General features: G+C 47.2%; 1 protein-coding gene across 1 annotated transcript in view; it reads right to left on the reverse strand.

Annotated features, from left to right (window-relative positions):
* The window catches only part of GALNT10 (polypeptide N-acetylgalactosaminyltransferase 10), a 230,941-nt gene that overhangs the window by 51,868 nt on the left and 155,343 nt on the right, over positions 1 to 23,730 (reverse strand). The gene's annotated exons all lie outside the window — the stretch shown is intronic.

Raw genomic sequence — 23,730 nt, forward strand, 5'->3', positions numbered from 1 at the left:
GTCCGTATGAGAAAGAACATTTACACAAAATCAGGACTGTTGCCTTATTTTACCATGCCGTCTTCTTGGATGAGGACATCTCATAGAGTCATAGAATTTTCAAGCTGGAAGGGACTTTAGATGAGGATGATGATAGTTATGATGATAACAATTACAGGGGACAATTACTGAGGCTCTGCTCACACATGGAGCTCTCTCTATATATAATCTCCGTTGCTCGCAACACCACTACAAATGGGGGTACTGTGGTCCTGTCTTGTATGAAAAGACACCGTGAGGCTCAGAACGGGTGGTGTGACCTACCCAAAGAACACAGTTTATAAATGCTGAAGCCAAGGTCTAAAACCTCATACCTGACTGTAAGAGAGCTGGCCCTTCCAGCCACATCAAAGCCTATCTCTACCTCCAGTCTGTTAACTCCTCTGTTCTACCCAGAGAGGAACAGCTAGGGCAAGTTAAATGCCTTGCCCAGAAGCATATAGTGAGTCTTCCAGTCTCAGGCTCTCCTCAGCTTCATAAACCCTAGGGCAAGGACCACAAACAGGCGTCACGGAAATGCCTATACTCATAGGTTTGTAATGGGTAGCTAAAGCAGTGTTAAGAAAGACTCTGAGGCCAGATCATGGCTCAGTGTGACAATGCCAGGGCTGAGAGATGTCTGGCCTGAAGCAGCAAGGCCGTAGCCGCCCTGTGCCACAGAAGCACCGTGCCCATTCCAGGGGCTGCTCTGATTGGAAAGCAAAACAGAATTGCATTTGCCCTTATTATCAATCCTAAAGGAAATCAACCCTGAATATTCATTGGAAGGATGGATGCTGATGCTGAAGCTTCAGTACTTTGGCTACCTGATGTGGAGAGCCAACCTACTGGAAAAGACCCTGATGCTGGGAAAGACTGAAGGCAGGAGAAGAAGGGGATGACAGAGGATGAGATGGTTGGATGGCATCACCAACTCAATGGACATGAATTTGAGCAAACTCTGGGAGATGGTGAAGGACAGGGAAGCCTGGGCATGCTGCCGTCCATAGGCTTGCAGAGTTGGACACGACTGAGTGACTGAACAACAATTCCTAATATAAGGATAAGTCAGAGCTATCCAACAAGGGGTGAGGTTGATCCTGAAGGTGAGCCCCCATCAGTACAAGGCCTTCAGCAGGTGTTTGCAGAGCATGGATCAGAGTGCTCACGAGTGGGTTCCGTGGGCTCTGCCCATACCTCTTCAGTATTTTGTTCTCTCCCTGCCTGCCTCCCACCTGCCAGCACCTGATACTGCTTGGGGGTCTATGTCCACATGGTGGACCTCAGCCAAGGACCATGGTGTGTGTGGACAACCACCCCAGCCCCCTCGCCCCAGGTGGGATAACTCCGAGCATGTGCTCTGTGTAGGCTCCCCGTGGGGTCACTGTGGTTGCCAGTCCTGGTGCCCATCTTAGGCGCCCTTCCTGGCTGCCTCCCCCTTCCTCTTCTCACTTCCCCACTCTCTTGCTGGTGTTTCCTGAAAGCCTCTCTCAAATTAACCACTTGCACTCACAGCCCATCTCATGATCTGCTTCAGGAAACCCAAACCAAGACAGAGTCCAAGTGGCAGGTATGAGCTAGAATAGGGTTCCACAAACCCCAATACCAGTCTATGGCCTGCTAGGAACCGGGCCACACAGCGGGAGGTAAATAGCAGGTGCGTAAGCTAAGCTTCATCTGTATTTACAGCTAGTCCCCCTCGCTTGCATTACTGCCTGAGCTCTGCCTCCTGTCAGATCAGTGGCAGTGGCATTAGATTCTCATAGGAGCTCAAATCCTCCTGTGAACCTCACAAGCGAGGGATCGAGGTTGCGTGTTCCTTATGAGAATCATCTCCAAATCATCACCCCGCCACTCTGACCCTGGTCTGTGGAAAAACTGTCTTCCACAAAACTGGTCCCTGGTGCCAAAAAGTTTGGGGACCGCTCCGCTGAATTAGAGGATTTGCAACGCTGATGGTGTGATCCCTTGAAGGTGATGACTTTGGATCAGCAACACAATGATCTTTGGGACCATTATTTCTGTAACTAATGATCCCCACATATTTAGTATGTACCTTGCCAGGCACCAAGCCAAGCACCCTGCATGTATTTATTCATGCAATCTCCACAAACACTCCACAAGGCAGGTCATGGCTAGTATCCCTGTTTTACTGATGAGGACTCATGGGTGCTGAGAGGTTTAGTAACTTTGCCCAGGTATACACAGTAAGTGGCAGGTCTCAGATTTTAACCTGGGCAATCTGGTTTGAGAGTCTGTATGTAGGCTTCCTTGTTGAACTTTTAAAAAAATTAAGTACCATTTCAAACATATTTTAAAAAGTAGAATAGAAAAATGAAGCCCCAAGGACCCATCACTTAGCTTCTGGAACTTCTGGCCTCTCTTGCTTCATCCCCACCCACCCACTGGATGATACTGGTGCTGATGGAGTCTGTGCTTATAACCATTGTGCTCTTAGAGGAGGAAAGGCAGCAATTGTGTGGAGGAGTGGTTAACAGGGAAGGATATTACAGCTTCCTCTGGACTAGCTGTCCCTTTCCTAGGAACACACCCAGTGAGTTATCTCAGTGCTGGGCACACAGTATTTTCTCACAAAATACAGGCTGGTCATCTCACCGGGCTCCCCAAAGCCATCACAAGGGGGGCATGGCAGGGCATGTATCATCAATTCTAATAACTGGAGAAGAAATCAAGGCTCAGGAAAGCGGAGGCTTGCCTGACATCTCTCAATGGCTGAGGCCTGAGTGATGATCAGAACCCAGGGCCTGTGTCCCCTCTGTCCTCCCTGCGTATCCCACCTGGAAACGCACATATTTCCCTGGGAACAAGAGTCCCCCTGGCTCCTGCATTGAATGGAGCCTCTCCCTCCTGTCTGCTCTGAAGGGCACTTATAACTCTGAGGGTGGTTCTATCTGGCAAGCTGTGCACGAGAAGTTGCTGAGTGCTGACCCCTAAAAGATATGCTGATATCCTAAGCCCTAGCAACCTATGAATATGACCTAACAGTATCTTTGCAGATGTAATTAAGTTGAGATGAGGTCATATAGGTTTATGGCAGGCCCTCATCCAATGGCTGGTATCCTTTACAAGAAGGAAACTTGGACACACAAGGAGAAGGCCATGGGATCACAGAGGCACAGGCTGAAGTGATGCATCTATATGCCAAGAAACACCAAGGGTTGCTGGCAACACTGGAATCTAGGGAGAGGCAAGGAGGGGTCCTCTGTGAGAAACTGCCGAGAGAGTGTGGCCCCACTGACACCGTGAGCTCAGACTTCTAGCCTCCAGGACTGTGAGGGATTAAGCGCGTGTTGTTTAAAGCTGCCTGGTTTGTGGTGCCTTGTTGCTACAGCCTGAGGACATGGAGACAGAAGGCTGAGGTCTCACACACTGGCATCGAAACAGGGACACACAGCAAGCACATGGCTGCAATCCAGGCCACTGCTGTCCCTTGTCTGGACCGTTGTGGTCCGTGGCCAACTGAAGAAGCCATGACTGCTGTCCCCCTGTCCACCCTGTCTGGCTTTAGTCTACATGCAGCAGTCATGTGGCCTCTCGGAAAAGAGGTAGATGGCACCTTGGCACCCTTGCACTCTCGCTTAAAATCCTTCCATGGCTCCCCCTGGCTCTGGGGAGAAGGTCCCAATCCTTCCCAAGGATGACAGGCTGTGTGTGGCTGATCCTGCCCCCTCTCTGGCCTCATCCTCCCCTTCCTTCTTCATAGCCCCCAACATGTCACCTTCTTTCGGCATCCAAAGACCCCATGATGACCCCTTCTGCCTGAGTGTCTACGTCCAAACCAGTCCTTCTGCCTCTTCACATATCCCCCTCGTTAACTCCTGTTCATCCTTCAGATCTTGGGTCACACCTCCTCACTAAAGCCCTTCCTGACCTCCTCCTGCTGCTGCTGCTGCTAAGTCACTTCAGTCGTGTCCGACTGTGTGTGACCCCGGAGACGGCAGCCCACCAGGCTCCCCCATCCCTGGGATTCTCCAGGCAAGAACAATGGAGTGGGCTACCATTTCCTTCTCCAATGCATGAAAGTGAAAAGTGAAAGTGAAGTCGCTCAGTCGTGTCCGACCCTTCACGACCCCATGAACTGCGGCCTTCCAGGCTCCTCCGTCTATGGGATTTTCCAGGCAAGAGTACTGGAGTGGGGTGCCATTGCCTTCTCCATCCTGACCTCCTAGAAAAGAGCAGATCCTGAGGGCAGATGGGCCCAGAGCCCTGAACCTTGCTCTTCCCTCTGCTGAGCTCAGGTCATGGTTCCGTCCCTGTGCACTGACTGACTCTGCCTCCCTCCACTCTAGGTGGCAGAGGAGCAAGCTCTGCTTGCCAGTGTGGCCTTCGTGCCTGGTGTGAGGCCAGAGGCATCTGCAAATCCCTGCTGAATCCACACGCTTTCCTCCTCCATCGTTTCATTTGATTTGATTTGATCTGATTTGATTTCCCTGTGAAGAAAGCAGGTCACGGTTCATCATCCTCATTTCAAGATGAGGTTAGTCAAGTTTAGAAGACGTCTCTGGTCCAAGGTTACACAGCCAGCCACGTACGTGGTGAAGACGGGACTCAAATCCAGTTTCAGTTTGTTCAGGAATCTTTGCTGTACTCCTGTGTGTAATCAAATTAATTCCCAAGTAGAATCCAGAGCTTCAATCTCTGGTGCTATCACACCTTGCAGAGACTCCTGAGGGGACCAAAGATAAAGGAGCTCGGTGTGTCCCTGGTGCTGGCAGGATGCCGAGCCTGTGGCACAGGGCCCTGTGGGTGGGGCCCCAAAGGAGGAGGAGAAGATGGAAGAGAGGGGGGACGAGGAGGAAGAGGAAGGAGACGGGGCAAGTATGGAGCACGTCATGCATCAGACAAACCCCTGTGTCACTGCTGGTTCTCTGGCCTCGGCGGAGCTGTCAATAGCGCAGAGCCCGCAGCGAGAGAGGCTGCCTTCCCTACACTTGGCCTGGCTTCTGGGACTTCAAGGTGTTCTGGGTCTTGTCATATCTCAGCTCTGCTGGGCTTCTGGCTATTCAAGTGTCATAGCTCATCTGTTTTCAAGATGGGTTTATTCACTTTTAAGTCTTCGACACTGTATTTTAAGGCGCTGCCAATCCATCTGGAATAGGGAAGGGCTCCCGGCAGGCAAAACCATCTCCCTGGGTGCTGTTTTGACACTCAGGTGCTGCTAGCCAAAGGCCAATTGTTACCGTGAGTTAGGGCCTCATCTTTATCATCGCTGTCACTGCCATGGGTCCTGCTCAGTGCTTACTGTGTGCCTAGGCCCAGTGTTAAGTGCTGTTACCTCTACAGACTGTCTCACTTCATTCTTACAACAACTCTGTCAGGTAGGCCCTGTGAGCTATAGAAGGGGAAACAGGCTCAGAAAAGTTCTGGGTCAGTCTATGTCCAGACACTAGTAGGTAACAGCCAGGAATCAGACCAGGTGTTTCTAATCCAAAAGCTGGCATTATTAACCATATGAAGTGATGCCACCCTGCTCTGTCCCTGGTCTCTCCGTTCTGCCAGGTGGGTGGTGGTTGTTGTTGTTCAGTTGCTCAGTCATGTCTGACTCTTTGCAACCTCACGGACTGCAGCATGCCAGGCTTCCCTGTCCTTCACCATCTTCTAGAGTTTGCTCAAATTTATGTCTATTGAGTCAGTGATGCCATCCAACCATCTCATCTTCTGTTGCCCTCTTCTCCTCCTGCCCTCAATCTTTCCCAGAATCAGGGTCTTTTCCAACGAGTCGGCTCTTCACATCAGGTGGCCAGAGTATTGGAGCTTCAGCTTCAGCATCTGTCCTTCCAATGAATATTCAGGGTTGATTTCCTTCAGGACTGACTGGTTTGATACCACTTTCCAATTCCACAGCCTCCATCCTATCGTCTACCCCCAGGCTTTCACTTACGTGGAAAACTTTCAAACAAGTAAATATAAACAGCAAGAAAATTAAAAAGAGAGGTCAGGAAGGAAAGCTATGTTTGCACCAGGATCGCTTTTTGTAGAGGAAATGTATAGGCACTGAAGCATCATTTATTGTTTGGAAAAGGAAAGCAGATGAGCCCTTCAGGAGAGACATACTTTTTTTTTCTGGCCCAGAGTCCTTGGAGGAAGTTCAGAGAGTGGCAGAGCTGAAACGGGCCTCCAAATTCAGCTAGAAGGCCTTTTTTATTCTCCTATGACACAGGTCTTTTATAACACATTCTAAGGTATAACAGTTACTTTTGATGTGTGTTTTTGAAAAAACAAAAACAATCATTTCTTTCTTTTCCCCTTCCTCCTCTGCTTCTTGATAATAGCTTTATTGAGATAAAATTGACATACCATACAATTCACACATTTAAAAATCTTACAATTTACTGCCACCCAGCCATTCCTGCACAGCTAAAAGTAGTGAAGCAACCCTCCCTTAGTCAAGACCTTTCTTCCAGAGAGAATTCAATTCAGTTTACTTGTTTATTTACTGGCTGCACTGCATAGCATGCAGGATCTCAGTTTCCTGACCAGGGATCGAACTTATGTTTCCTGACCAGGGATCGTACTTATATTCCCTGCAGTGGGGGCATGAAGTCTTAACCATTGGACTGACAGGGAAGTCCCTAGCTCAGTTTAATCAAGAAAGCATTTACTGTACTCCTGCTATGTGTCAGGAACTCTGCCAGGCACATTCCTTTCTGCTGATCCAACAGGGTGATTCTCAAACGTGTGATCCCCAGACGGCTGCAGCAACATCTGGAAGCTTCTTTGAAGTGCCAGTTCTTAGACCTCACTCCAGACCAACTGAATCAGATGGGTGGGGCCTGTTGATTTGGAATTTAACAAGCTCTCCAAGTGATTCTGACACATGTAAACATTTGAGACAATTATCTAACTTAACGCAGATGGTGACCCCAGGGAAATAAACCTAGGCGATTGTGACCATACAGTTACCCCCTGTATCTGTGGTTTCGGCATCTGGGGATGGAACCATCCATGGGATGAAAATATTCAGAAAAAAAAAAAAAATCCAGAAAGTTCTGAAAAGCAAAACTTGAATTTGTTGTGTGCTGGCAACTATTTACATAGCATTACCCTGTAAAGGAGATCAGCCCTGGGTGTTCTTTGAAAAGAATGATGCTAAGCTGAAACTCCAGTACTTTGGCCACCTCATGCGAAGAGTTGACTCACTGGAAAAGACTCTGATGCTGGGAGGGATTGAGGGCAGGAGGAGAAGGGGACGACAGAGGATGAGGTGGCTGGATGGCATCACTGACTCGATGGACATGTGTTTGAGTGAACTTCGGGAGATGGTGATTTCATGACTCTCCAATGAGTCTAACAAAGTGTGAAAAACCCTGGCTCTGGGCACAGTCTGGAATCTACAGTGTTAGAAGAAGATGCACCACCTGACCCTGAGGTCCTTGGCCATGGCCCCTGACCCCTGAGGCTAGTGCTCTTTGTAAAAGACCCCATTATTGTTATTGTTATTACATTTCTAAGAATGTACAAAAATGTACCGAGGGTCCAGTTCTATAAGCAGGACAGTTACTGCATAGCTTACTTCAGTAGGTCATTACTAGAATTCCTGTGCGTCGATTTGAGATCTCTGGAACACCACATGGCTGGACAAAGTCACTGCTCCCAAATGGCTAACTTCCTTCTACCAAAAACTTCGGAGAGCACATTTTAGGTGTCTTTCCTCTCACCTTAAGAGCTGCTCAGCTCAGTTCAGTTCAGTTCAGTTCAGTTTAGTCGCCCTAGTTGTGTCCAACTCTTTGCCACCCCATGAATCGCAGCACGCCAGGCCTCCCTGTCCATCACCAACTCCCAGAGTTCACTCAGACTCGTGTCCATCGAGTCAGTGATGCCATCCAGCCATCTCATCCTTGGTCATCCCCTTCTCCTCCTGCCCCCAATCCCTCCCAGCATCAAAGTCTTCTCCAATGAGTCAACTCTTCACAAGAGGTGGCCAAAGTACTGGAGTTTCAGCGTCAGCATCATTCCTTCCAAAGAAATCCCCGGGTTGATCTCCTTTAGAATGGACTGGTTGGATCTCCTTGTAGTCCAAGGGACTCTCAAGAGTCTTCTCCAACACCACAATTCAAAAGCATCAATTCTTCGGCGCTCAGCCTTCTTCACGTCCAACTCTCACATCCATACATGACCACTGGAAAAAACATAGCCTTGACTAGACGGACCTTAGTCGGCAAAGTAATGTCTCTGCTTTTGAATATGCTATCTAGGTTGGTCATAACTTTTCTTCCAAGGAGTAAACGTCTTTTAATTTCCTGGCTGCAGTCACCATCTGCAGCGATTTTGGAGCACAAAACCATAAAATCTGACACTGTTTCCACTGTTTCCCCATCTATTTGCCATGAAGTGATGGGACCAGATGCCATGATCTTCGTTTTCTGAATGTTGAGCTTTAAGCCAACTTTTTCACTCTCCTCTTTTACTTTCATCAACAGGCTTTTTAGCTCCTCTTCACTTTCTGCCATAAGGGTGGTGTCATCTGCATATCTGAGGTTATTGATATTTCTCCCGGCAATCTTGATTCCAGCTTGTGTTTCTTCCAGTTCAGCGTTTCTCATGATGTACTCAGTTCAGTTCAGTCACTCAGTCGTGTCCGACTCTTTGTGACCCCACGAATCGCAGCACGCCAGGCCTCCCTGTCCATCACCATCTCCCGGAGATCACTCAGACTCATGTCCATTGAGTCCGTGATGCCATCCAGCCATCTCATCCTCTGTCGTCCCCTTCTCCTCCTGTTCCCAATCCCTCCCAGCATCAGAGTCTTTTCCAATGAGTCAACTCTTCACATGAGGTGGCTAAAGTACTGGAGCTTCAGCTTTAGCATAGGTCCTTCCAAAGAAATCCCAGGATTGATCTCCTTCAGAATGGACTGGTTGGATCTCCTTGCAGTCCAAGGGACTCTCAAGAGTCTTCTCCAACACCACAGTTCAAAAGCATCAATTCTTCGGCACTCAGCCTTCTTCCCAGTCCAACTCTCACATCCATACATGACCACAGGAAAAACCATAGCCTTGACTAGACGGAAGTAATGTCAGCAAAGTAATGTCTCTGCTTTTGAATATGCTATCTAGGTTGGTCATAACTTTTCTTCCAAGGAGTAAGCGTCTTTTAATTTCATGGCTGCAGTCACCATCTGCAGTGATTCTGGAGCACAAAACAGTAAAGTCTGACACTGTTTCCACTGTTTCCCCATCTATTTCCCATGAAGTGATGGGACCGGATGCCATGATCTTTGTTTTCTGAATGTTGAGCTTTAAGCCAACTTTTTTGCTCTCCTCTTTCACTTTCATCAAGAGGCTTTTCAGCTTCTCTTCACTTTCTGCCATCTAAGGGTGGTATCATCTGCATATCTGAGGTTATTGATATTTCTCCCGGCAATCTTGATTCCAGCTTGTGTTTCTTTCAGTCCAGCCTTTCTCATGATGTACTCTGCATATAAGTTAAATAAGCAGGGTGACAATATACAGCCTTGACGTACTCCTTTTCCTATTTGGAACCAGTCTGTTGTTCCATGTCCAGTTCTAACTGTTGCTTCCTGACCTGCATACAGATTTCTCAAGAGGCAGGTCAGGTGGTCTGGTATTCCCATCTCTTTCAGAATTTTCCACAGTTTATTGTGATCCACACAGTCAAATGCTTTGGCATAGTCAAGAAAGCAGAAATAGATGTTTTTCTGGAACTCTCTTGCTTTTTCGATGATCCAGCGGATGTTGGCAATTTGATCTCTGGTTCCTCTGCCTTTTCTAAAACCAGCTTGAACATCAGGGAGTTCACTGTTCACGTATTGCTGAAGCCTGGCTTGGAGAATTTTGAGCATTACTTACTAGTGTGTGAGATGAGTGCAATTGTGCAGTAGTTTGAGCATTCTTTGGCATTGCCTTTCTTTGGGATTGGAATGAAAACAGACCTTTTCCAGTCATGTGGCCACTGCTGAGTTTTCCAAACTTGCTGGCATATTGAGTACAGCACTTTCACAGCATCATCTTTCAGGAATTGATAGAGCTCTACTGGAATTCCATCACCTCCGCTAGCTTTGGGCAGATGCATATATGGGGCTTTTGCATTCTGTGTGCCTACTGCCTCAAGCAGGTGAAAAGATCAAGGACACAGGAGACTTATGGGAATGGCCCAGACTATCAAAAGCCAACATGGCGCCGACACTGGGCTGACTTACCTTCTGATTCAGGGGTTTCAACCCTTTCCTACTCGCTGTCCCCTTATGTGACAGTTGTTCTGTATGCCCCCCTTTAATATCCTAAAATAAAATTCATAAATAACACAATGTGCTTAACGCTTAAATGGGGAAAATTCTGTATGATCCCCCAACTGTGATACAGAGAAGAAATAATAAAGTAACATGCGTTTCAATATGTAAATATCTGGAATGGCTACAGGAAGACAGTGAAGTAGCCAAGTGCTTGCAGTTCCAAGTGTCATTTACTGAACACATACTGGTTCACCTTACAGACCAGTGCAGGTCTCTGGGCTGGCAACCTAGGTACCACAAGCTGCGCTGCTATTGATATGATTTCCTGCAACACTGGGTAACTTCTGATGAAGTTCCAATCCCCAGAAGCAAATCTTCCCCTGACATACATATATTTCTGGAAAAGTCAGCACCACGGCATACCTGGGGAGGGGGTAGAGTTCACTTTGGGGAGGCATGTGTGTAAGCTCTAAGTGTCAGTGTGCAAGAGAGGTAGAGAAGTTGGGTGAAAGGTGCATGGGCATGTTCCAGTAACAAAATACATTTCTGGGCAGAATCTTCGGGAGGAGGAAAAGGGAATCAGTGAGCCTGGGCGTTGTGTGGTGGGAAGAGTGAGAGCAAAGCATCCCAGTGGTGTGGACCAGAGGCTGTGGGAGAAAAGGGATGTCTAATGAGAGCTGTGCGCTTTCCAGGTGGCTCAGTGGGAAAGAATCTGCCCGCAATGCAGGAGACCTGTGTCCGATCCCTGAGTCAGGAAGATCCCCTGGAGAAGGAAACGGCAACCCCACTCTAGTATTCTTGCCTGGGAAATCCCACAGACGGAGGAGCCGGCTGGCTACAGTCCATGGGGTTGCAAAAGTGTTTGACATGACTTAACAAGTAAACAACACAATGACAAGAGTTGTATGTGGGTGGCTATGGCATCTATGATGTAAATCTCCCTCCTCTGCCTCGTCCATCAAGTGTTCAGTAAAACCCAAAGCCCTTCCTAATATTTTTGCACACATGGACACTTCCAGGGGGCTCTCCATTCAGAGTGGAAACAGAGTGAGCCCCTGAGCAGAAGCCAGAGCCCTGGGGCAGCAGAAGGCTTCCACCTGCCAGGCACCAGGCACTGTCCCAGGTACTTGGCTGGCTTCATCCCACACGCATTCTTGACAGCCACCCTACGAGGGTTAATCCTATCTGACAGATGCGGAAACTGAGACTCAAGAAGGGTCTGTCACTCCCCATGATCACACAGCTAGTGTTGTGAATTCCAGCCTTAATCCGTCTCTTTCTACTATTCCTTGCAATCAGAGGCCTCTTGGTCTGGTGGCTTAATTTGTTAGGTTTACAGGCAAAGCTCGTTTTATTGCACTTTGCTGTATTGAGCTTCAAAGATATTGAAGGTTTGTTGGCAGCTCTATGCCAAGCAAGTCTATCTACTATTTTTCCAACATTTTTTCACCTCGTGTCTCTGTGTCACTATTTGGTAATTCTTGCAATACTTCAAACTTTTTCACTTTTCATCCTTGTAATGGAGATCTATGATTGGTGATCTTTGCTGTTACTAATATGACTCACAAGACTCAGATGATTGTTAGCATTTTTTTAGTAACAAAGTATTTTTAAAATTAAGGTATATACTCTGTTTTCTTTAGACATACTGCTATTTCACACTTTATAATAGACTACTGTATAGTGAAAGTGAAGTTGCTCAGTCGCACTCTTTGCGACTGTATAGACTGTAGCCCACCAGGCTCTTCCATCCATGGGATTTTCCAAGCAAGAATACTGGAGTGGGTTGCCATTTGCTTCTCCAGGGGATCTTCCTGACCCAGGGATCAAACAGGTTTCCTGCATTACAGGCAGACTCTTTACCCTCTGAGCTGCCAGGGAATCCCATAGGGTAAACATAACTATTATTTGTACTGGGAAACCAAAAAAATGTGTGTGACTCACTTTATTGTGATATCCACTATACTGCAGTAGTCTGGAATCAAACCTCCAATATGTCTGAGGTCTGCTGTGTTTCTCTGGCACTTTTCTGAGAATGAATGGAGATCTGACCTCCAACCTAAAGATAAATTGTACACCTTCCCCAAACATTTGCTTGAAACCACAAGGCCCTCTGTTTCTTGGCATCACATTACAAATTACTCCATTCCTCAGGGCACAGGTATTTGGCCTGAACATGCTTTTGGTGATTTTAAGAATGAATTACACTTCTTCCTTAAGCAATCACATCCACCAGCCAGCTCCCAGAAATAGAAAGCACTTCATCACACAAATTAACTCCTCTCTCCTATTTCACAGAAGATGAGTAATCTATTAAAAAAAGAGATGCTATTATCTAAACAGGCAGCTTATCTGCACTTTTAATTTCAACTAAATGCATTGGTCCCTTTTCACTGGGTGGGTAGGGCCATAAATCTGTTTAATAATCAGATGATGAATAAAAATACACCAGGAACTACCACTATCAAGTTAATTACAGCCTTCCCTGTTTTCTGAGAGCTACTCCCCACCAATCAGCTACACAAGAGAATAGAAGGCTGGGTCCCCTGGACTTGGCTGTCACCAATTTTTCACCCAGTTGGAGCCCATCCAGGGGGGCAGATTCATGGGCAATTTCAGTTGTGGGTTCTTGGTAGCTCCTCTTAAATTATGTCAGGTTGTCAGGTGTTAGAGAGCAACATGTGTTTCATTTCGGATGCCGTCTTCCACGCTTATCATTTAAGGTGTTATTAAAGAAGAAAAAAAAATTCTTCCACTTTAACCACAGTGTCAACCTGTCAGTTTCATATTTGTTAAAGGGCAACAGCCTTCCCCTGGGGGATATTTTCCTGCTCGGTGTGCAGGAAGAGAAAGCTGAGCATATGTCAGAGCTTTCTTTACCACCCTAACTACTGCCAACCCACCCCCCAAATCCCAGCTCAACCTCTGGAAATCTCTGCTTTGCAGGGTCTTGAGATATCTCATCTAGGCCTCTCTCCTCCCTGCTTCCTCGCTGGCTAGCACCGGAGGAGGAATGTGGGATCTTCAGCTACTCACAGAGACTTCTACATCAGGGACTGACCTGGTCATCTTGGCCTCTAATCCCTTTCCTCTCCTCCCATCCACACTACAGCTACAGCACAGGTCTACTGAGGTCATCTGGTGACACTTCAGGCTTCCCAGCAATGTCCAGAGCCCACCTTTCCGGATCTGTCTCCCACCTCAACCCTGCACCCGATCCTTTCTCTGCAGCTACCACTTGACCAATTTTCTTGCCTTTGTTCATTTACTCTTGCGAATCCTGCAGCTCAGAGCATCCTTCCTATTCTTTCTTCTGGGCTCAGCTCAAGGTGCTCCTGAATCAGCATCCGTGTGAATGATGCTCTCCAGATGCCCCTGAGTGTAGCACATGCTCTGCTTTCCATGCACGTACGGGTTCAGGACTCGTGTCTCTCTGCCCAGCAACAAGCTTCTTGAGGGCAGGACTGAGAGTGATTTATTTTCCTGTCCCTCATAGCACCTGCACAGCAGTGTGGCATGTACTGACAGATATCTGGTGAATGATCCTGGCTTGATGTATTTTCCTTGCCACTTGCGGCTTTTATTTTTTAAAATCCATGCCACCATGACATGACTCAACATGTCACCCAAGGGAAGACATCAAGCATGTTCAGGGGGCTCTGTCATCCAGGTATTCACTCATGAGTCTCTAAAAATAGGACATAGCATTAGGAAGCAGAAGCCATCTTCAGAGTTGGTATTTATCAGTGAACTGATAAATCAGAACCACTCATGAAACTCCTACTCAAGTATCACCCCTTCCTTAACGGAAGGGTATGTCTCTGCCCATCACATCCAAGTCTGCTTGTGAGATGGTTGTGTTTCAGATGTGACCGCCCATCAGTTGATTACCAGGTGCTGTAGGGGGAACAGCAGATGCAAAGACCTGGAGGCACATGGGGGCAGGACCTAAAGCAGTAGCTGATTCTTTTGGCTGATGTTTAAGGCCATTCCCTGTAGGTGGACACTTGCACAGAATTCTGCCAGTGATTTAGGTGGACCACAGGGAAAGAAACGCCACAACTGATACAGGTGGACTCCATTTTTGGATGTCAAGTGTTCTGAATGTTTTATCTTTTTCTTTCTAAAATGGAAAAGTCTTCACTATTCTCTTTTGTCATTATAAATATGATGCATTCATGGTAAAAAAATGTGTTTTTTAAGTCATCATGGAGGAAGGTAACATCTGAATGACAAGTCTCTCTGGTCTCATCCACAGGAGAAGGCCATTCTTAGTAGTTTGGTGTACTTCTCACCCAAATTTCCAGTGTTTTTGTGCTTATTTACCTATTTCTTCTGAAGCCTGTCTTTTTCCCTTCATTTAACAAATATGTCATAGTTATCTCTTTATATCAGTACATGTAGATCTATCATGACGTTTTCCCTACTGTCTCGCTTGATCCACCAATTAACCCAGGTGAGAGGAGTAGCGCCGTTTTGCCTGACAGGGAGACTGAGGCTGGGAGAGATGGAGTATCAGCCCAAAGTCAACAAGAGGTAGATGAGAAGACCAGGTTATCTGCCTCTAGCTCATGCCCTGTCCCTGATCCCATGCTGTCCGCCTTCAGAAGAACAGACCAGAACCAGAAGACAACATCTGCAGAGAGTTCAGCTCAAAGTAAGGAAAGAGCTTTCTAATAAGAGAGTGTCCAGTAAAGGAATGAGATCGTTCATAAGACAGTAGTTGTCCATCACTGGAAGAATTCAGAGGCTGAACTTATGCAAACCATAGAAAAGATTCAGATGTTGGGGAAAGATGACATGGCCTTGAAGGCCCCCTCCAGCCCTGGGATTGTGTGATTGATTCTATGGCTCCAAGATGATATGCCTGCTAATACAGCTGGCCTGCCTGTACAAAAGGCTCTAAGAGTAGTGCAGGTCCACCTCTGAGGACCTGCTCCTTTAACCCAGGGGTTCCTTCTGAGATGCACTTAGTAATCAGCATGGAGAGAACGAGGTTTTCTGTTCATAAGTTCTGGTCTATTTTATCTGCCTCTGTAATTTTTCTTCCTGCCCCATTGAGCAACTTTTGCTTTCAATATTCTATTTATGTGTCAAGGGCCAGAAAACTGGAATGCTGTCTCCAAGGGAACTCCACAGTGTGGGTCTGTGTGAGGAAGGTGGGCTGGGTGTTTGTGTATTCTAAACTCAAAGTAGCTCTGGACAGATTGTTCCAGTCCTCTGGTTGTGTACGAGTTGTTCGAGGCATGTAGTCTGATTTGTTAATTTGTGTTCAAATACATACATAAACACACACACCTCTAATGCTCGCTGCTGGGCCCAACAAAAGGAACTGCTTACATCCTGGCTACCATAAGCTCAAGACCAAAGAGGAAACACTGGCCTAGGCTGGCTGTGGCGAGAGGCACTCAACTCTGGTAAGGGGTTTGTTTCCACACAGAGACCCAGATGGCCGTCTGGGTTGCAGAGTCGTGGACACCTGGCACCCCCCAGAAGCCAGGTGGCATGGTCGGTGGCATGCCAGCAATGGCTCAGGCTCCTCAATGCCTTTTCTATCTGGGTCTGTCACAGGCCTGCTTCTCCCCTACTGGTGGTCCCGTTCCTGTGGGTTACCACTGCCTTCCCCTAGGCAGGGGAAAATGTTTAAAAAAGGATACATGTCATTTTGCAAATTGTGGAAAATCAGATTGTGAAAATAAATGAAATACCACCAATTAACCCACTGTCTGGGTGGCCTCTTTTAATATTTCACATCTGCTGGGGCTTCCATGTCCCCTTAGTAGAAAACCCCCATGGTCCGGAACACCATTCCTCCATATTCCTTATTGCACAGTTCAGTGCAAAATAACACTTAGCAGAGCCTCCGTTATCTGCCAGGGAGGGCGTGAGCAGATCAGAAGCCAAGACAACCGAGCTGAGGCCTCAGGTCTACTGAGGAAGATATATTTCTGCTACAAGAATAATATCAACAGCTGACACATGGTGAGAGTGATTCTGCACCAGATACAGTGCCAAGCATTCTGTAAGTATTCATATCATCTCATTTAACGTTCACAATAGCCCTACAAGGTGGGGCTGCCATCTCCATTTCACAGATGAGGCAATTGAGCCTTGGTGAGGTGGAGGGTCCTATACGCGGCTACAGAGTGGCAGAGCAGGGACTTGAACCCAGGTTGGTGTGACTGCAGAGCATGTGCTCCTAGCCACCATGCTTTCCTTCAATAGTGCAGGCGTGTGCAAAGAGGAGCAGCAGCACCCTAGAGCTGGATTAACGTTGGGGAGGGGACCACGGAGAGTGGAGGTCTCCCAAATAGAGTTTCAGTGGAATCATTAGGGTGGTGAGCTGGGGAAAGACAGACTAGGAAGAGACAATCCGTGCAAAGGAAGCAGGGCCTTAAACCATCAAGTATCCAGACCACTATGTAGAGTCCACTGTGTTCTCACCAATGACAAATCTTCTGAATAAACAGTTCTAAAGTAATGCATGATATCTTTCAATTGAAAGGGGGCATTTCTTAGGTATGTATGAGTATCAAATAGAGACTGTGCTAAGAACTGAAAATGTAGCCTCTAAAGAATTAAGACAAATCTCATCTTCTGTAACCCTGGAAAGGAGACATGCTAAAATCTCTAGAAACCTTGCAGGAAATAAACTGCTTGGTCAAACGTTTTCTTTTCTTTAAGATAGTATTATTTTTCAATTAAATGAGAAATAATACACATATTCTCGTTTTAAAAAAAAACTACAAATACAAGCCGGAGAAGGCAATGGCACCCCACTCCAGTACTCTTGCCGGGAAAATCCCATAGATGGAGGAGCCTGGTAGGCTGCAGTCCATGGGGTCGCTAAGAGTCGGACACGACTGAGCGACTTCACTTTCACTTTTCACTTTCATGCATTGGGGAAGGAAATGGCGGCCCACTCCAGTGTTCTTGCCTGGAGAATCCCAGGGACAAGGGGAGCCTGGTGGGCTGCCGTCTATGGGGTCGCACGGAGTCGGACACAACTGAAGTGACTTAGCAGCAGCAGCACAAATACAATCAAGCAAAGAAAGTTTTTTTAAATTTCTTTTCCTATGCCTTGATCCTGGTTCACTCCCCTGTTTCAGAAGTAACTGCTGATAGCAGTTTGGAGTATGTCCTTCCATGCCTTTTTCTGTATGTTTACCCAGACATATGCATACACACTGAAAACATAAAGTATTGCTTTTGTTTGTGTGTGTGTTTATAAACAAATGGCTCTGCTGATGGGCACTGAGGCTGTTTCTAAATTGGTGCTATTATAAAGAGTCTGCAATCAGCATCCTGATATGTTCCTCATGACTATTTCTCTAGAACAGACACTGAGAAATGGAATTCCTAGGTCACAGGACATGCACATTAAAATTTTCTGGATACTTCCAAACTGCCCTCTGAAGTGGAATTCCCATTTTTTTTTTTAATCCCCTTCAGCAGCTCCTGTATAGAATGGTGAGACTCTTGGGAAGCAGGGTGGGGTGGAGGTAGGAAAGGGTAGATTTTTAAATGACATATTTGATAATAAAATAATTATTTAGAAAGATAGCTACTCTTGTCATAATACAAAGTAGATAAACTTGGAGCTGGACAAAATCTTGGCCTGGGGTGACACACAAAAGGAAGACTGTCAGAGAGGGCCGGGCCTTGTCCCTCCAAGAGTCTCTAGTGAGGGAGGTGAGGAAGGAGAGGGCTTGCATGTTTTTTAAAGGGAAGTAAATATTCAGAAAAAAGCCAGAACCTTGTCAGGATTTGGAGGCGGGGGTGGTCACTAAAGGGGTAAGTCACTAAATGTTCCTTCCCCAGGCTGCTCATGGCCTTGGGGGCCACCTGTGTCTTAGGAGGGAAATCTGGTCACCATCCAAAGCACGGGACTGGGCCTAAATTCCCCAGAGACAGGGCTGCTCCACCAGCCTCATAAATCTCTCCTAGGGTCAGGTGACTCCGCCCAGCAGGTCCGACTGAAGAAGGTGGCCTAATCTGACCAGCCTTGAATTTCAGAGGTGAAAGCTGCCTCTGCGGACTGCAGTGGTTTGGGAGGTACGTTTCTGTGGCTTTTGACGTGTTAATGGTATATGGAGGAGACAAGCCTTCAGAACAGAGCCCGGCTCTGCCCCGAAGTGTGCACCAATTAAGATGATTACTGGTTTCCTTACAACACAAATACTAATGGCCTGTCACGCTCTGGCATATTTTTCTTCGTAACCTTCAACTTCAAATGATTAATAAGGCTCCGGTGGCACGACTCACACACACAGGCGGAAAGCAGGGGGGAAAACCCAGCTCTGATGATAGCACGTCCCATGAGGCAGAGGCCTGTGGAAGCAAGTTCTGAAGGGTCGTGACCATTGGGGAGAGCACAGTCACAATCAGGGGGGCACAGTGTCCTGGGGATGCTGAGGAGCCAGGATTAGCCATGTGGGTCGCTCTCCCTCTCTGGGCCTTGATTCCTCCCTTTCTTGTTACCTGGGGATAGTAACCTCTTTCCAGCTTGCCAGGCGGGACTGTTTCTATAAGGGGATGCTTAAAGATTCAGACAATGGGAACGTCATTATTACTGGCAGAGGTGAAAATGGAAGGGGACACACAGATAGGAGTGGGAGTACATTCAGCACAGTGGCTGAGAGCCAGGCCCCAAATCCAGGCGGACTTAGGTCGGATATCTAGCTTTCCTACAGACCGGTGCTGCTGTGCCACTTATACTTTAAGTCTCTGTTTCCTCACCTGAGAAGTGGGGATAATATAGAACCGCCTCTCTTAGGGTGTTAGGATGCAATAAGATCACGGGTGTGAGTGCTCAGCAGGCCCCAGGTCTGAGACAGGCCGAGCATCAGTGCTGTTAGCTATAGTTGTTATTACTATGGTCACACCAAATGCCAGGAAAAAGGGCTTCTACTTTTCAGCCCAACTCCCCCAGTTTATATCTTCTAAAGACACTCCCCCCGCATCCCTTCAATACTTCAAATTCCATTTCTCCTACTTCATCAAGACCAGAGGGCACCTTACTATCCTAAATTTAACTCCGTCCCAGGGTTCTGTGAGTGTCATCTCAGGAGAAAGGTGGTAAAGACTGTTTTCCATTTGGCCTTTTCAGAAATATGAACTGCTAGGTAGGAGTACCAACATCTTCACGATGCTTTTGGTCCATTGTTCAGTACCTCCTGAGGATGTAGTCAGAGGAGGCTTCCCCAAACACTCTATTTCCCCCTTTCATCTTATGTAAAGCACTGGACAAAAGGGTCTCAAAACCATCTCTTCCAACTCAGTCACTGCCCCTAAATCCTAAATTTTGGAGCACCCTGGGCCTCATGTAAGTCCCCACCTTGGCTCACATTGGGAACAGACTCTACAGAAGGTTTAAAGGGCCCAGTATAGAGAGAAGATGGGGGCCAGGCAGCTGAGGGATGCGTGTGAAATGGACCAGATGGAAACCTACAAACCCAGCTGGGGTCACATGGGAATGTGGGCCCAGACATGACATCAGGAGACCCGGAGTACCAGATTTTAATGGGCATTCTCCCAACTTCTAAATAATGGCAATTCAATCAGATTAAAAAAAATACTTTGAAGGCTAAACAAGCAGGTCTACGGGGCTGTATCCAGCACCTTGAAAGGAACATAAACTCTTCAAAGCTAGAAATTTATGACTTTGAGCAAAGGAGCAGTCATTTACCAAATGGAGTTCTCTAACACTAAAGGAGTTTAACGGATCAGGAACAGAGAGACAATAAAAACCATGTGTAATTCCACTGCCCAGGCCACTATTAACAACTGAATCTATATACTTCTAAGCACTGGGAAAAATGCATATATGGTTACAGATGATTTGCTAGGGTTGATGTTTAACAGGAGCAGGCCCAGGTGTGCACACTGACTGGCAGCCTTTGCCCCTGGCACTTACTCCTGTACTGCAGTTGTGTCTGCATCCTGTCCTCCTTGGGCTGCTCTCTTAACACTACGCCCTCGTCCCTGCCCAAATATGCTCATTCGGCAGATTTTCTGGCATGAACTGAGCCAGTGCGTCTCAAATTTAAGTAATGAACAGTCCCTTTTGAAAGAAAAATATTACAGAGGCCTCTCCCATAAACATACTCAAAGATTTATCTGAGAAATACTAACCAAGGAAACCATGGTTTCTGACTTTCAGTGTGAGTTTTCATGGCAAAGAGAAGTGTCTTTATAGTTGCCAAAATAATAGTTTAACTGATTAAAACTCAAAAGGAAAAAGGAAATGAAAACCTGCCCAACTCTTGGATCCACTGAACCCCTCCTTGAGAATCACTGATCTCAAGCACACGGGGTCCCTTGGAAACCAAGGCCCTTGTGAGTTCAGCCTCTGAAACTTCTCTTTATCTAGGATGCCTCCCGCCTGCCCCTCCTCCCCACGGGCCCCAGGGCTGAGAAACCACAGAGGTTTTCACTTGTGGGTCCTGAAGCTCTGGAGTTGAACCCAGGTTATCCTCCTACCTTTAAGGGGGAGAATACTTCATTGTCTTTAAAATATTTAAAAAACTATTTACAATTTTTAAAAGAAAAAAAAATCACTTTCATGTCAAGCTCTTGGGTAAAGCTGCTGTTGAAAAAAGTTTTCCATGGTAACTAGATCTGTGGTAGAGTGTAAATAGATAGTGTAAAGATGTTGAACTAGGATGCTGTATACTTAAAATATATAATTTTTAAAAAACATGTTTTACTACTGAAGGAAGAAAAAATTGGGAAAATCATAGATATAGGCCATACTCACCTCACAGAAGGTGAAACTGTGACCCAGGGAGGGGCAGGGCTTGCTGGGTGACTAGTGAGTTGGTGACAGGACTTGCTTCCCATAGGCTGGGCTCCCTCCCTCGGGTCCAGCCCTGGATTTCTCTCCTGGACCCTCTCCCCGCTCCACCCTGAACCCTACACTGTGCCTGCCTGCAGATCTCCCTGCTCTCCCTGAAAGTAGCGTCAGGGGATTCAAGTTTCAAGGGTTCTGCACCTAGTTCCTCTCACATGTAGATGGGAAGGCATAAGCTCAAGGGGCAGTCTCGACAATGCGGGAGTGTTTCGCCATCAAACCTTGGCATCAACCCAGAGATGTGTGTGGCTGTAGGCTCCCCAGTATGTGCAAGAGAAAGGGTGGGCACACCCAGAAGGCTTTATGAATGCAGATGTCACCTTCTTAGCTGGAAATACCTTTATGATTCCTCTAGAAGATGCCATGAGTTCAAGTTCAGAGTCCATTCCTACTCTAAACATCAGAACAGGGACTTCTCTGGGGGTCCACTGGCTAAGACTCTGCACTCCCTGGGTTTGACAGCTCATCAGGGAACTAGATCCCACGTGCTGCAGCTAAGAGTTCACATGTTGCAACTAAAGATCCCGCATGCTGCAACAAAGATGGAAGATTCCACATGCCGCAACTAAGACCTGGGGCAGCCAAGTAAACAAGTAAATAAAAATAACTATTAAAGAATCTCTGTTTTTAAAACATCAGAACAGAGACTGTCAGGAAATGAAGACTCCCTAAGTTCTACAGCCAGATGTCGGAGGACAGCACTGGATCTGAGACTGGAGAAGGAGAGAGGGGCTGGGAGGCAGGGTGAACCCTGGGGTGGACCCAGTTCTAGGCCTGAGTGACTCTGCTTGAGGCCTTTATTTACCTTTCTGGGCCTCCATTTCCTCATCTCTAAAATGTGGCTACTTCTATGTAGCCAACATCACTGGATTACAATGAGCGTGGAAATGCGGGATGGTGTCTGGAGTTGGTGTGATGTGTTTGTCACTTATCCTCTGAATTTCAGGGACCTCACCTGCATGATGGGACCAAACAAGCTTATTCATGCTAGGTGGGGGGGTGAGGGGGCCAGAGAGTCTCACTTAGAAAGAAAAGTCAGGTTCTGTAAAGCAATTATCCTTCAATAAAAAATAAATAAATTAATTAAAGAAAGAAAGAAAAGTCAGGATACCACCAAATCAACTCTTGGGACCAACTTACACTAGGCAGAGGAGTGAGGGGTCGGAGAGTCTTGCTTAGAATGAAAAGTCAGGATACTGCCAAATCCACTCTTGGACACACAATAACAGCTGTTGCCTCAGACACATCGTTTTCAAGCAGGTGTTCACACAGTGGACAACGTTTCTGAGCAGGCCCACCCTCAATGTGCGTCTGCCCTTCAAATGCTCATTTCCCAGCTGGAGGGGCAGGTGCCAGGCCCACAACAGGAGGGAGCAGACACTAAGGGTCCACGCTGTAGGCCTGGCATGCAAGCTCCAGGGCCCTGGGGAGGAACCCCCCAGGCTGGAACATCAGAGAAGCCTCCTCAGAGGAGGGAGGACCTGATCATCTTGGACTTGGTGGGGGACAAGGGATTCAAGGAGGCAGAAAGGGAGTGATGAGGAGGAGAGAGGAGGAACCTGGGGGGTGTGGGATCAGACAGGCAGGCTGGGTTCTGGGTGTTGCTCTCCTGGCGACATCCGGTCTTGCCCTTTGAGGGGAGACATGTGACCCTGACCTGTAGCTCCCAGCCCTTCTCTGTCCCAACCCAGCCGTACAGAGTGCCAGACAGACAGCATGCACTCAGTACATCTCAAAGGAGTGTCCTACATCCATCACGCACATGTCATGATTCAGCACGATATACAAACAGCATCGCAACAACTCAACAATCTGGTTAGGGAAATGAGAGTGAGATAAGTAAAAACAAGGCCCGACTTATCAGATGGACCTGGAGTTGAGATGATGACACACATGACTGAGGATGTTCATGAAGTGACAGGCCCACACGGATAGACCCGGGGTTGCGTGCAAGGCCCACACCCAGATAGCTCTCAGAGCTGTGATGCCACGTTTGTCCTCCCACCTAGGAAAGCGTGGGAGCAGCAAATGTACAAGTGCCAGAGACACAATGGTATACTGGCCGCCCCCCTCTCCTCCACTCTCTCACTCTCTCTCCTGACTCCCCACCCCACCCACATCAGGTCACATGGAGACTTAGATGAAACACACAAATCACGGCGGGGAATGGAATCTAGCTTTCTGAATGACTGCCAATGGGCTAGAAGTTAGTTTGAATCTGGCCCCACGGGAAACAGCAGATAACAGAGAGCCAGGCAAAAAAATTTACCCTTCTCTCTCTAGTTCGTGGACTACACTAAGATGTTGTTCCTTGTAACCCTGGGAGAACATCCGTGCCCCCCACCCCCCGCCCCCTGCCCCAACCACTACTGGGAGAGCACACGGGCCCATGCTGGAGGTCACTGTGCAGTGGAACCCACAGCTGTAACAGCCTCTCCTTTTACTTCATTCTTCCTCTCCTTTTAACTCATTCCCCCCTTTTAATCTCACCCTCACTGCCTTGGGCTTGCAATCCTTTAATCATAGCTCAGGTCCTGTTTTCTAGAGGACAGTGGGCTAAGTAAGGCAAATAATAACCATACATTTGCTCTGACTTGTAAAATAAGAGAAAGTCATTTAAGAGCTGCTGTTTTTAGAGCGATCAGCA

The sequence above is a fragment of the Oryx dammah genome, unplaced genomic scaffold (genome assembly GCF_014754425.2).
Source record: "Oryx dammah isolate SB20612 unplaced genomic scaffold, SCBI_Odam_1.1 HiC_scaffold_5, whole genome shotgun sequence".
Lineage (NCBI taxonomy): Eukaryota > Metazoa > Chordata > Mammalia > Artiodactyla > Bovidae > Oryx > Oryx dammah.